Raw genomic sequence first — 12,729 nt, 5'->3', positions numbered from 1 at the left:
TTAGGCACTATACGATATGGTGAAATTGCAGGCTCTACCACCAACTTCCTGGGGGATCCTTTGCACAAATCATCTAGGTTATGACCATCTAGTAAATGAAATGTGGCCAGGCATGTTCCTGGAGACTGAGGCCCTCTGGCATGGAACGGCCTGTGTCTATGTCGATAAGTTGTTTTTTCCTCCCAAGCAGGGTGGCTGTTTGCAAACTGTCTTTTGGGAATGGTCCCTGGAATGCTCTAACCCCCAGCCTATATCCAGGAATTGTTTGTATGGTGCTAGCTGGCTTAGCCAAAATCTTGTCAGAAACTGCTCTAATCATGTCTAGGTATGTTTCCAGGCACTGTTTAATTTACTAGTAAAGGCACATCTTTAAATTTCCCTCACCAAATTTCTAAAAAAATATAATAATACAGATGGGTATGCATTATGATTCTAAGAAATTTTACAAAAAGAAAGCTGAGTATGTAGACTCCTCTACTCTCATTATAGTTATAAAAGTGATTTCCCCTTACCTGCTCCCACCCTTTGGGGAACTTAGAATTCTTAATTCAGGAACATAGCTAAACTACTTCTCTGAAGATTTGGAAAGCACTGAGGAATGCCTGATAGGTATATCAGCTCTCAGAGTTTGATATATGAATTAAGATATATATATAGAGAGAGACTACCATAATGAACACAAAAGCCATTTACATTAATTTCAGAGCACTGAACCATGCTTACAAACTTTTCATGATAGTGGCATTGCATTTTGTTGGAGTAGTAATTTAATAGTTCTCACAGATGGCACATGTTATAACAGGATAAAGTTACTATGCATTGTCTTTTCTTTACTAGAAAAGAATAAGAATATGATGCTACAGTACTACTCCATAGTTTGCCCTCTTTGTTGTAGTACTAGCTACTCTGTAGTTTGCCCTCTTTTTTTCTTTCAAATTACAAGGAAAGGAAAAAATAAATATGCAGAACCCACAAGGAAAACAGGAGTGAAGTAATGGAGTACATCTTCTTTGGAGTCCTTTTTCTGCATACTAATACAGACCATCTCCAATTATGTGCATATTGACTAAGGCAATGCCAGTCTTACTCTTTTCTGGTCTTTGAAGATTCTGCCTTAGTCTGCTTCCTATGTGTAACAAGTCATACGAGATTGAGCCTTTTTCCTTCATTTACTTGGCAGTTCAGGGCATTCTTTATGAACAATGTTCAAAACTTAAGTGCTTAGTCTACAGGACAGTCTGGTTAGGTCAATACTGTTGAATAAAAGAAGGCTAGGTACCAATAGCTATCCCTGAAGCCAAACAGAATGAGGAGTCTTGCAGCTGTTCGTTTTGCTTAGGACGAGCAAAATTCTTGTGTTCACCCCACATAGCAATTTGTCTTGGGATTCTTCTGGGTTCTATGTGGTGTTTCTGTTGGTCTGGCACTAATCCATATTTTGGTGTGTCTTGTCAATTTAAACTGTTTGAAACCATGCAAGGGCTTTGTTGCATCTCACCAAAGAGGCCAGCATTTCCCATACCAAGAAACAGAGCTATTTGTTGCATGCTGCAGGATATAGCATGATCCTCTCATGGGATCTGGAGGTTGCTGAAGTCATAAAGTTTTCTGGGATAAAGCTGAAGAACAGCTGTGGCTGGAGAGAGCTGCAAATGAGACAGTCTCATCCTGGACTGTCTTTTGGGAGATGTTCCTGAGATTAAATATCACCTGACCTCTGCTTGGGTATTATTTTGAAGGGAGTTGGAGCAGTCCAAAAGAGAGCCAGGTTGTGAGCTAACACTTATCAGTGAAGGCAGAGAGTGAAGAGATCCATTTTTCAAGTTTTTGTCCTAGACTCTTTCCTTTAGCAAGATAAAGATACCTCATAACCTCTAAATGTCTTAAGTGTAGGGTTAGGAGTGAAGGCCTGCATGTGAACTCTGAAACCTGGCTGAGAGGAAGGACGGGTCTCGTTTTGCACACCCCCCCCGCCCCCCAGCATGCACCCAGCTGTTTCTGTTTTGGGAATGAGGTCAGTAACACTGTGCATGATTAAGCAGAGTCCTCCACTCTCTCCTATCAACCCTTGCATCATTAATGTTGGGCAGGTCCTTCTTAAGACGCCTGGCATCAGCAGCTGATGGGGCACACAGGATGCCTATGGGCAGTGTCAGAACAACATGACCTTGCCACATCTGAGTTACAGATACTTGGATAAGCAATGCAGACATGTAGAGTTCAGGTCACAGAAAAGGTCATACCATTAATGTGGAGGGAAAGACACTTTTATCTCACACATGACTCAGGAAAATAAAGAGGGATATTGGCAAAAGTGCATAAAAGTCTGACATATATACCAACTACAAGACTGTCTTAGGCCTACATTCCCCTACACAGCTCCTAGGAAACTGACAGTAGGACATATGTTGCAGGAAAGTATTTCTTTTAATTTACAAAGTGTTATGGAAGTTCTTAAGCTTTTTTTTTTTTTTTTTTTTTTTTTGGGGGGGGGGTTGTTCCAAGAGAAATCCAGCCAATGTATTCAGCCCAAGTGCTTCTGTAAAGAGGAAAAAAGGGTCAAAGTAACAATAGAATCAGTCATTGACTCAAAAAGCTCATTGTGCTTAATATAGCATTTTCATTAGTTCTTTCCTTGTGATTCTAGGAAATTTTGCCCTTTAAAAATACTTCTTTGTTTGCACTTTCTTTCAGAAAATAAATGTTTTACTTACAATTGGGTGTCTTAAAAAAAAAAATACTTTTCTACAACTCCTGATTGCTTGTGTCTTTTCCTTCTAACACTGAGTCATTTGTCTTCTTTAAAGCACAAACCTACTTTTGTAAGAAGTACTTTAAAATAAACAAAGCCCACAATATACACCTGACAAGCTTTTCATGGTGTATGCTGTAAGCAGATCCAATAGCATGCAGACACCTGAACCTCATTTTGAAGATCTCAAAGGTCATTTAAATGAATGCACAATTAAGGTATTTTTATGAGTCTGATTATATCTCTCTTGCGTATGTTTTTGAGGACTGAAGAAGGGGGTCATAAAATATTGCTTCAAAGATAATTCTTTGACACGTCTGGGAATGTGATCATAGCATTTACAAAAAATGAGTAATAGAGGAGGGAAAAAAGGATAGTGTAAGCAATTTGGATGAGCATAAATTTAATTGAAAACTCATAGTTTTTGAGTTCTTCAGCCACATAGTTGAATGGCCAAAAGGAAAAAAGGAATTCTTATCTAATCCTTATCAGTATTTTGCCTGTATTTGTGTTCCTGTCATGTAAGTTCCTCTGGGCAGGGTATGTTTGTATACTGTCTAGCACTGTAATAATTTAGTCTGGATTTAGAGCACTTGAGTAATGGCTTAAAAATAATAAACAAAGTCCTACTTTTGATGCAGATATACAGAGACCACTCACTATGAATTTGCAAAGTTTTTCTACACTGAGTAGACTTCAATCTTTACATAGTTACAGTAATATTAAAAGATGTGAGCAGGTGCAGAAATGGTGATGAGAAAACTGTGAAAATTCAAGTATATAATATTAACTATCCATAGTCTCCATTGAAAGACTCAGATTTTGGTTCATGGAATGGCAAAACATTCTGCATTTCCTAACCCAGAAGGAACAAGGAGTTAACCAGAGTTTAATTTTCTACTTTGCTCCACTCAGATAAATGACAGAAAAGTCTGATTATTGGCAGAAAAGAAAACATGTTTTGGAATTAGTGTTCTGTGACCAACTATCATACAGTTGGTTTTACCCTAAAATAAAAATGTACTTTCTATATATTTTCTGACTAATAATTACTTCTAAACTATAACTTTGAGTGAGTGAGAAGAACTCAAGAGCATTTCTTTGTTTTTCCTTTGAGTCATTCTACCACTTACACATACAGGCATGAAAATCTGTCATTTTTCATTTTGAGAACAATGTTATGAATGGAAAATGTAGCTAAGTAGCTCGGTTTTCTCAGCATCGATTGCTCCTTCCCTCCTGGTTATGATGAGAATTGCTTTGATGATTATTAGGATGGCTTTTTTGCTGTTTCCAGGCCCTGGTATGAACAATTCCATGAACTCATTTTATTGGGTCATTGACAGCAGGATTTCACTGACTAAATGTAACTGTTTAAAGTAGGTCAGATGAATCCTGCTCTCGATGTGCCTATTTTTCACTGTAAGTACAAGTGATCCTGGGGTGACTGTTCTCACTGAAATCAGGTGACTGGGATCAGAACTGTCCTGCCTTTTTGAAAGGGAAAGAAACTCTTATCATTTTTTTCCACCTTACTACAGTGTAAAACTGCCTATGAAAACATTCTTCATGAAAAGTATAAACACACATCCACAGAGGGTTGCAATTTATGCTTGTAAAGTAGTACAATACCAAAGTGTTCTGTAAGCATTGCATATCCACAAAGGAGGTCAGTACATGGTCATTAGTCTACTTTCAGATCTAGCCTTATATTACTGAGTTCCAGATTCTTTATATGGACAAAATCTTAGAGAATATATGAGTGAATTTCTGGTTCATTCCTAAAATGCCCAGAGTTCTTTCTGATATGTTATAGAGAGATTCAAAGGCATTACTGTAACTTCCAGAAAATATTCTTCCCTTAAAACACAGAACAAAAAGCAAAGTAAAAGAAAAGGCAATTTCTTTATTATAAAATACAGCCCAGGTTGCAGTCCTGTGTGCCAAAAAACATTTTTAATCCTGTTACCTGCCTACCACATAATGACGCACAATCTAGCTTAGTAGTTAGGACCTCATATTAGAGGAAAACTAAGTTCTGGGCTCTGACTCCAGGAATACTTAGTATTTTACATTAAAACTCTACTTTCCTCTTTTATCCGGAAATTTCTTCACTCAACAAAAAATTAGACTGAAAACTCCCCTCTAGGTGCTTAACTTCCATCTGAAATCAATGAAAAGTTTGTAGCTGAGTGCTGAGTTCCTTCCTGGGAACTCTGTTCCAAGTTTTACAGTAGTGTTTAGGCTGGACAAACAGGTTCAAGCGTGCTATAAGACTGAACATAGAAGAGGATTACACTTTCTGAAATTACAATAGGATATTATAATTATTATTATTATTAGTGAATTAGTCTTAATCTTACAGAAATCTTTGGCATGCTAGTAGATCTCTATGTGCTATGTTAGCTCTCTTACTGCATACAGGGAACTCATTCTAGTATAAATTCATTTCTAGAGCAGTGTACAGACTTCAGAAATAACATGAAGAACCACTTTATTTCCTCTGGCATAGTACTTAGGAATTTATTAAGAAAAATTTCTTTTGCTGTCATTCACAGAAATTTAGTACTTTTAATGGTAATATTAAACAGGAATGTGTCCTCTAGAATAAATACTAATTTTTCACTGGTTTAAATATTCTTTCCTACATTATACCTATCCTAAAACAAGTCTGTTTGGCTTTGGTTTGTCTTTATTTGTTCATTTCCTCTCTTTTTATTGAAAGAAGTTTTCATATTTTATTTATTCTTTAATTTTGTCCTTTTCAAAAACTGAATGATCACATACCTGCCTTCCGATAGTAGTTATGCTACCAGTAGATCTTTTCTCAACTTCATATGAAGTGTAACTTAACAGGATTTTTCACTGCTTTGGCCTTTTGAACATTGGGAACACTACAGTAAATGAAATAATAGTAACAGTATTTCATTTAACATCCACTTTGAGCAAATTTTAACAGCTTTGTGCAGAGTGAGTCAATGGAGCACAATCTAGTGGTAGAGTAGTAGCAAACTTTGAGATAAAATAGACTAGGGTAACAAATACCCCATGAAGCACAGTAAACAAATTCAACATTAGAATTTAAAACCAAAGTAGAGAAACTGCAACTGTTTTAACATAAAAAATTTGTATTTGTCATTTTTCAGTCTATTTTCACATGGCAAACTTAGGTGAAAATAATCTTTGCTCTATCCTAACCCTATAAATGAACCAAGTAAGGTTTTCCATTAGATTTTTGTATACTAGTGAGCTTTTGTTTATTGTATATTAGCATTGATAAAGCAGATGCTCTAAACTATGCCTTTTTTCCTGGCATTGTAACATTCTCTGGAAGAGAAAATATTTTATCTACCTCACACTCTTTTTATGTAAATAGCAGTACTGTTTACATATTTACACAGTGTAGTCACAAGATCCATTGTAACTGCAAGACTGGGCTGGATTATGAGGTTGTCTGGCAAGTCTCCACTGATCATGATGTATGCTGAAGTCAATTATCCCAGGGATGGAAGAGTATGCAAACTATATTGGGGTCCAGAACAGAGATAAAGGAGAAAGTCTTAGTGATCTTTGCAGTGAATCTTCTGGTCTTGTGGGAAAAAAAAGGAAGCAGAGGATCCTGGAGCCTAAATAGTGAGCAATTGAAGGAGTTTCTTGAGAAATGTTGGATTACGGCTTGGCCACAAAAAGGACCATGCATTTAAGATGCCACGCAGTTCTTCAAAGGAAGGAGGAAGGCTTCTCATCTTCTGCTTTGGTGACAAGAAAGGCATCAGACTAAGAAAGTCTCAATGAGGCAAATGTATTAAAATTCAGCATGTCATGAACAAATCAAAACAACAAGCAAAAGCATGAAGAAAAGAATTTTCCAGTTGCTTGCATATCAATGTTAGGCAAGCAAGAGGAATTGGAAATTCTCATTGACAAGAAATATTCTACAACTGGAACAAGTGAAAGCTGGTGGAATGGTTCATATCATTGAACACTAAAATCACCAGTTAAAACCTGTTTAGCAAGGTCAAATGGATAAAAGAGAAAGGTGCTATGATGGAGTTGTTGGCTGCCCAGAATCAAAAGATATTGAACTCAAGAGGAATATCTGTATTCTTTGAAATCTGTGCCTGAGAGGCACAGAAGAATCTATCTTCTGGACTTTTCTGTAATGTGTGAGAAAAAAAAAGTGTCATCATGGAGAATTTTGATTTGGGAGACTTGTATAAAAAAAATCCAAACACTGGAACAGGTTGCCCAGAGAGGTTGTGGAGATATTTAAAAACATAAATATTTCCATCCTTGGAGATATTTAAAACTGAGACAAAGTCCTGAGCAACCTGCTGTAATTGACCCTGCTTTGAGCAGGAGCATTAGACTACGATCTCCTGAGGTCCCTTCTAGCCCCAACTGTTCTGTGATTCTGTGAAGTTCAGTGGAATCCAATAGTTCAAAGTTACAGGTCACACATTTAAAAGCTCCTACTAATAGGAGCTAATCAATTGAATATGATAGAAGATGTGGATATGATCAAAGGACCTGGATAGACTACCTTATTACAGGATAACTGTGAAACACCAGTGTGGTACAAATCAAAACTGGGAAACATTACATTAAAGTGTATCAATGGTTGCATTTCTGGTAGATGTAGGAACGTATTAATATCATTTTACATAAATAGCCATATTTAAGAAAGACATATTGAAGAAAGACATATTTAAGAAAGATGGATTAACCATGGTGCAGAGAAGGACTCTTTAAACAAGGTTAACTTTGCTAAGACTGGCTAAGTTTTCTGTAAAACCACCAACAGAATAAGCCCCACCATGGGAAAAAAACTAAGCTAAGGAAAACAGGCATAAATTCAGGTTGGAAATAACAAGCAGACTTGTAACTACTGTATTCTAAAGAAGTCCTGAGCAACTTTCCAGTAAAGTAACAGGAACAAAAATCCAACTGTTTTAAAGTGGTACTTTCTGAGTTTATGGATTATAGATGGTGTTTGTTGGTAATGGCATGGGGCTGGACTCAACACACCAAGAACTCCTTTCAGTAGCTAAATATAGAGGGAACATCTAAATGGCTACAACACAAAATCCGTTACATCCAGCACAAGATAATTTTACTTTGCATATAAGAATGAAGGGTAAAAATGTCTTAATCACTGGACTAATATAGGAACTTCTTATTTTGACTTGATGCGGGTACGCTTTTTGACTTAAATGTGGGTAGACAAGGACAAGCCCAATTTCTAATATTTATGTTTAGCTTTTAAAAGCATTATTTTCACAATGTTAAGCATGAACACAGTTGATTTGGAACACAACATGAAAGGAGAAAAAAATAAATTAAAATTAAGAGTTATTTAACTATTGTAATTAATTTAAGAGTCTAATATATTCAAAGACTAAAATCTTTTGATTCTACAGTGAAGAAACAGAATAACTTTGGCTAATTTGGGTCAGCTGGGAAAAAAGAGGGTATAGATGATAAATAATACAAAAGATTGATTGTGAAATGCAAAAATTGATATAGGAAACTTTAGGTAGGGGTGAAAACACTGTAAAATTTAATATATCAGAAATGCTGGTTTATCACTACATGAAGGTCATAAAATTGTTTAAAATCATGACAAAAAACCTACAAAACCTGTACTTCCAGTTTCACACCTTTGGGGATGACATGCCAGAAAAGCAGAAACACAAGCTTAGGCAAAAGAATTTCTTAATCACAGTGACTTTTTTCTCAAAAGAGTCTGGAGTTAGAAGTCCTGGAAGAAAACATTCTCTGAAGAGCTATCGTCCATCACTCTGACTTTACCCTTTCTGAGAATTTTGTCAAAATTCCAGCCTGGGATGAGATCCTCTGACAGCGTACTTCCATGTAACAACAGGCTGAGGTGATCCCAGCTCTCATTCGAAAAACTGTGGCCTCCCTGATGCTATCGGAATTAAATATTTTACTTACTGAAATCATTCTGATTTACAAAGAATGTACACAGAAGTTTCATTACTCCAAACATAGTACAATTAAACAACAGGAGAGCGTTTCCTTTCTCACAGTTCTATGCCAGCTTTCCAGACAGCATATCACTCAAAAAGCTCTCTCTGTTTGTTTTCTCTCATGACTATAGTGCTTTTCCTTGTTTTCATATCTTTTGGTACTTGTTTGCTTGTTTTCTGGCTCTTTCATTCTTATAGATGCAGAGCTACAAGCAAACCAGCTACATTCCCCTGAATTTGTATTCAGTGTAATCATGCGGTGATAGCTTCTACTGTTTCAATAATTATAAGCAAGAGGATGTTTAATTGTTTCATCTTGTTTCCCTGTGTGGAAATATCAAGCATCTTCTTTGACCTCAAGGAGCTCTGTGGTTATTCTTACGTCAAAAAATGCTTGGTTGAAGCATCCTAAACTCCCCATGTACTGCAAGATTAATAAGCAGACTCTAAGTGCATTAAGAACTGACTAACACAGAATTCTCAAAAACATGTTTTTTTCAGTCAGACCTCTTTATCAAATAATGGTTTCAAATGTGGGTTGTAAGAATAGGAATTAGAAATGATATTATTTAACATTTTCATATGCCTTAGTAAATATCAAAACATTGCTGATACATTATGTTGCTGACATAGAGATTGGCAGAGTGGTACTTAATTAAGAAGACCGGGAAGTTATAAAGAAAAAATTTGAATTGCTTGGTAACCTGAATCCATTCAAGTTAAATTCAAAGTTATGCATCTAGATCACATCTAAACAGTAGAAACCCATATCCTGGAAATCAGTAGCTCAGGAAACAATATGAGGTGTCATAATGTCACAGTTCCCTGTAAGATATTTTGGCAAAAAGAACTATTTCAGCTCTTGGAGGTACAAACAGGGAAGGTGATGTTTAGGTCCAGAATGAGTTCTCTACTGCTAGAATATCATGTCTGGATTTGGTGTTTACATTTTTGAAAGTGTTTGGTAAAAAAAAGAGCCACAGATACTAAATGAAGAGCTGAGTAAAATGCCTTACCGTCTGTCTGGAAGATTGAAAGGTGAGTTAATCAGGATATATAAGTAGAACCTGGAAAAATATACCAAGAATTAATGGGATTGTTAAAGTAGGAATAAAGTAGAAAGTAAAGATCACCAAAAAACAGTGTCTTGAATCACAAACCAGACAATATCAAACTGAGATTTCAACTCTTATGTTCACCACTGAGATTGATCAACCAGGAGAACAAGCAAGAGAACAAGCAAGCTCTCTAGCAAGAGAACTGGTTGATTTTTCATTTCTTGGCATCCAGAAGTGAAGACAGCTTGACTTCATGATTTATTCAAACACTGCATTTCTTTAATCAAACTAAATAGTAGAAATAATAAACTGATTAATGCTTAGGAGATCAACTTTTGGCCATAAACTCTAGGATTTTTATGAGAATTCTTATTGACTGAGTCACTCAGGATTACATTTTTAACCTCTATAAAGAAAACCTATTGATTCGGGAAATTCTTGTGTTCAGTTTGGTGCACAAAGCAAAAGTGTATGAAAGACTTGACCATAGCGCAGTGGCCATGGCGTTGACCTAACTTCCTGTTCTCATTTCCGTTAAGTTCTGCAATCTAGTTAGGAAGTAGCACCCCAGTCACTGAGAATGGGCACTTTATCCAGCTTAGTCACAGCTCTTGAAGGGCTCAGATGGGAGGCTGGTTAAGCATTCTGTATAGAAGTGGAAAAGGATTATAAAAAATGAAATATGGACCTGAGTGGAGGAAAAAATTGAATTCTTACTTGATTAGGAGCTGAAGATGTCCTTGACAGCTTTGTAGATCACTACTGCCTTGTTAGCCAATCCTGCACCTGTGGGAGGAAATAGTAGTGATGACATGTTCTTACTCCTCCAGCACCCACCAGGAATGTCAATAGCCTGAAATACATGATTTGCAAACTGTGATAATTTTTTTCCTTCTGAATGCTTCGATTTGACTACCTTTTTTGCTTGAATTTCTCCATGTTTTTCTCATTTAAAGAAAAACAAATAAATTACCTCCCTCTCCAGCAAGGGATCTGTTATGTATCTTGCCCTCTTCTTCCCAGGTTGGTTCTCTTGCTCCATATGCCATCAGCCATGATAATTTATGTCTCTTTCATGTTTATAAGAATGGGAATCATATTGCTTCCCTCATCACTTCTGCTCTCAGTCTGCTCTGTCATCCACCACAGTACAGAAGCCTTCAAAAATGCTAGCTATGAGACAGAAGTGAGAAGCGTGGACATATTCAGGAAGCAAAAGGGAGTCTGACCAGCAGCCTAGAAATTGGGTCCCTCAGATCTATAGATGGAAATCCTGGTGCCAAGTCCCACTTCCTAAATTTTTTACTGATTTTTATCCACCTGTGAAGCACCAGAAGATAATACTACTCTTCCCAGCAGATTGTACTAACTTAAAGATCATCTGTCCCCTTGTTTGTCCTTCTGTGACATCAAGCCTCTTGTACTTTTGCCTTCTGGGACCTAGCTTCTCCATGGATACAAAGGGAGCCTTCTCCAAGCTACTTTAAAGCCTGATTAATTGTTCCTGGGAGTGAGAGAGACACGCTCAACTTTTTCATGCTGAGGAAGGCACTGGATCCCAGCTATCTCCCTGCCTTGCAAATACTTTGGACTATTAGGCAAACAGAGGAGATCACCACCAATTTTGTCTGTACTGAGTTATAAGAATATAATTCTCCTGTTGTTTACTGTGCCTGCTTTAATTACACTTATGTCTTGGGCCCCTTGGGTCTAATTTTTGCCTTTGTATAACAGAGTCTGAATTAGGGCTTACAAATGAATCTGGAATTAAGTCCATTTAACTTTATGTACTTATAAAGCAAACATCTGATCTAGGTATAGCTAGGTATTTGCTAGGCTAGCAAAAAGACCTGATCTAGGTGTCTATACTATAGTCAAAGAAGAAAAACAGGTATTTTTAGGAAGGATTAATCTGACCTATTTGAAATGTTTATGTCAGAATGAGATAAACCAAACCCTAAAAAGGCATGCTTGTATTCCTTGTCCACAAAGACAATGCAGGGTGACCAGCTCAAATGTAAATGTCTGTACTGTTAGTGCTTCATCTGGCCAGAAGAAATTCAGCACTTGTGTCGTCCCTGGAAGGTACCCATGCTTGCCTTCGGCATCTAAACCACCTTCATGTAAACATAGAAAAATTCAGTGTCAATCCTTCTATCAACATCTCCTGCTGGGTCACTCAGGTGGCCTTGCTCAGTAATTTACCTTGGTCCTCTGAATCATTTAACAGTCAAGGCACATAGAGCTGTGTGCCCTGTGAATGCTGGGCAGCCACTGACATGTGGGTTTCCTAGATTCTTTTCTTTGGGTAACTGCATAAATCCCATCTCAGTGACGTATTTAGTCCCAAAGAAGGTGCTCTGTATCTAGCCCAGAAATGTTTTAGTGTTTTTCCTGCTCTGAATGCTACAATTGTTTTAGAAGGCTGTATATGTTAATTTAGATATGATATATCAGAGCTGTGTCAGTATTAAGTATTATTGATGATAAAAGAAAAAATGTGTTACAACTATTTAGTTTTGACATAATATCAAATAAAATGTTATGCTTTCATACTTTTATAGATACAAAGTATTGCCTACTTTTTAAAAGAAATTAAATGTGAAGTAGATGTCCTGTGGGAATAATCTGTTATGGTCTGGCAGCAGATTCTCTTTCACTAGTTTGAAGTAATGTAACTGAAACATATACATAAAGTTTAACTATATGTGTAATTATGATGAATAGTGTTTTATCAGATTTTTAGTTATTAAACATTCCCTCAAGATTTAACTGCTCAGTCTCTTTGTGGTGCTTCTCATTGTTCTACCATTATTGTACAACTATCATTTATATTACATACTATGGAGTACCTCATTTTAGCAATATTTTGGGGTATTAGCTTTGCTATAGAATCTTCATTTAATATGTTCTCATCTTTATAGGT

This window comes from Apteryx mantelli, chromosome 1 (assembly GCF_036417845.1).
Source record: "Apteryx mantelli isolate bAptMan1 chromosome 1, bAptMan1.hap1, whole genome shotgun sequence".
Lineage (NCBI taxonomy): Eukaryota > Metazoa > Chordata > Aves > Apterygiformes > Apterygidae > Apteryx > Apteryx mantelli.
This window is presented reverse-complemented; position numbering follows the sequence as displayed.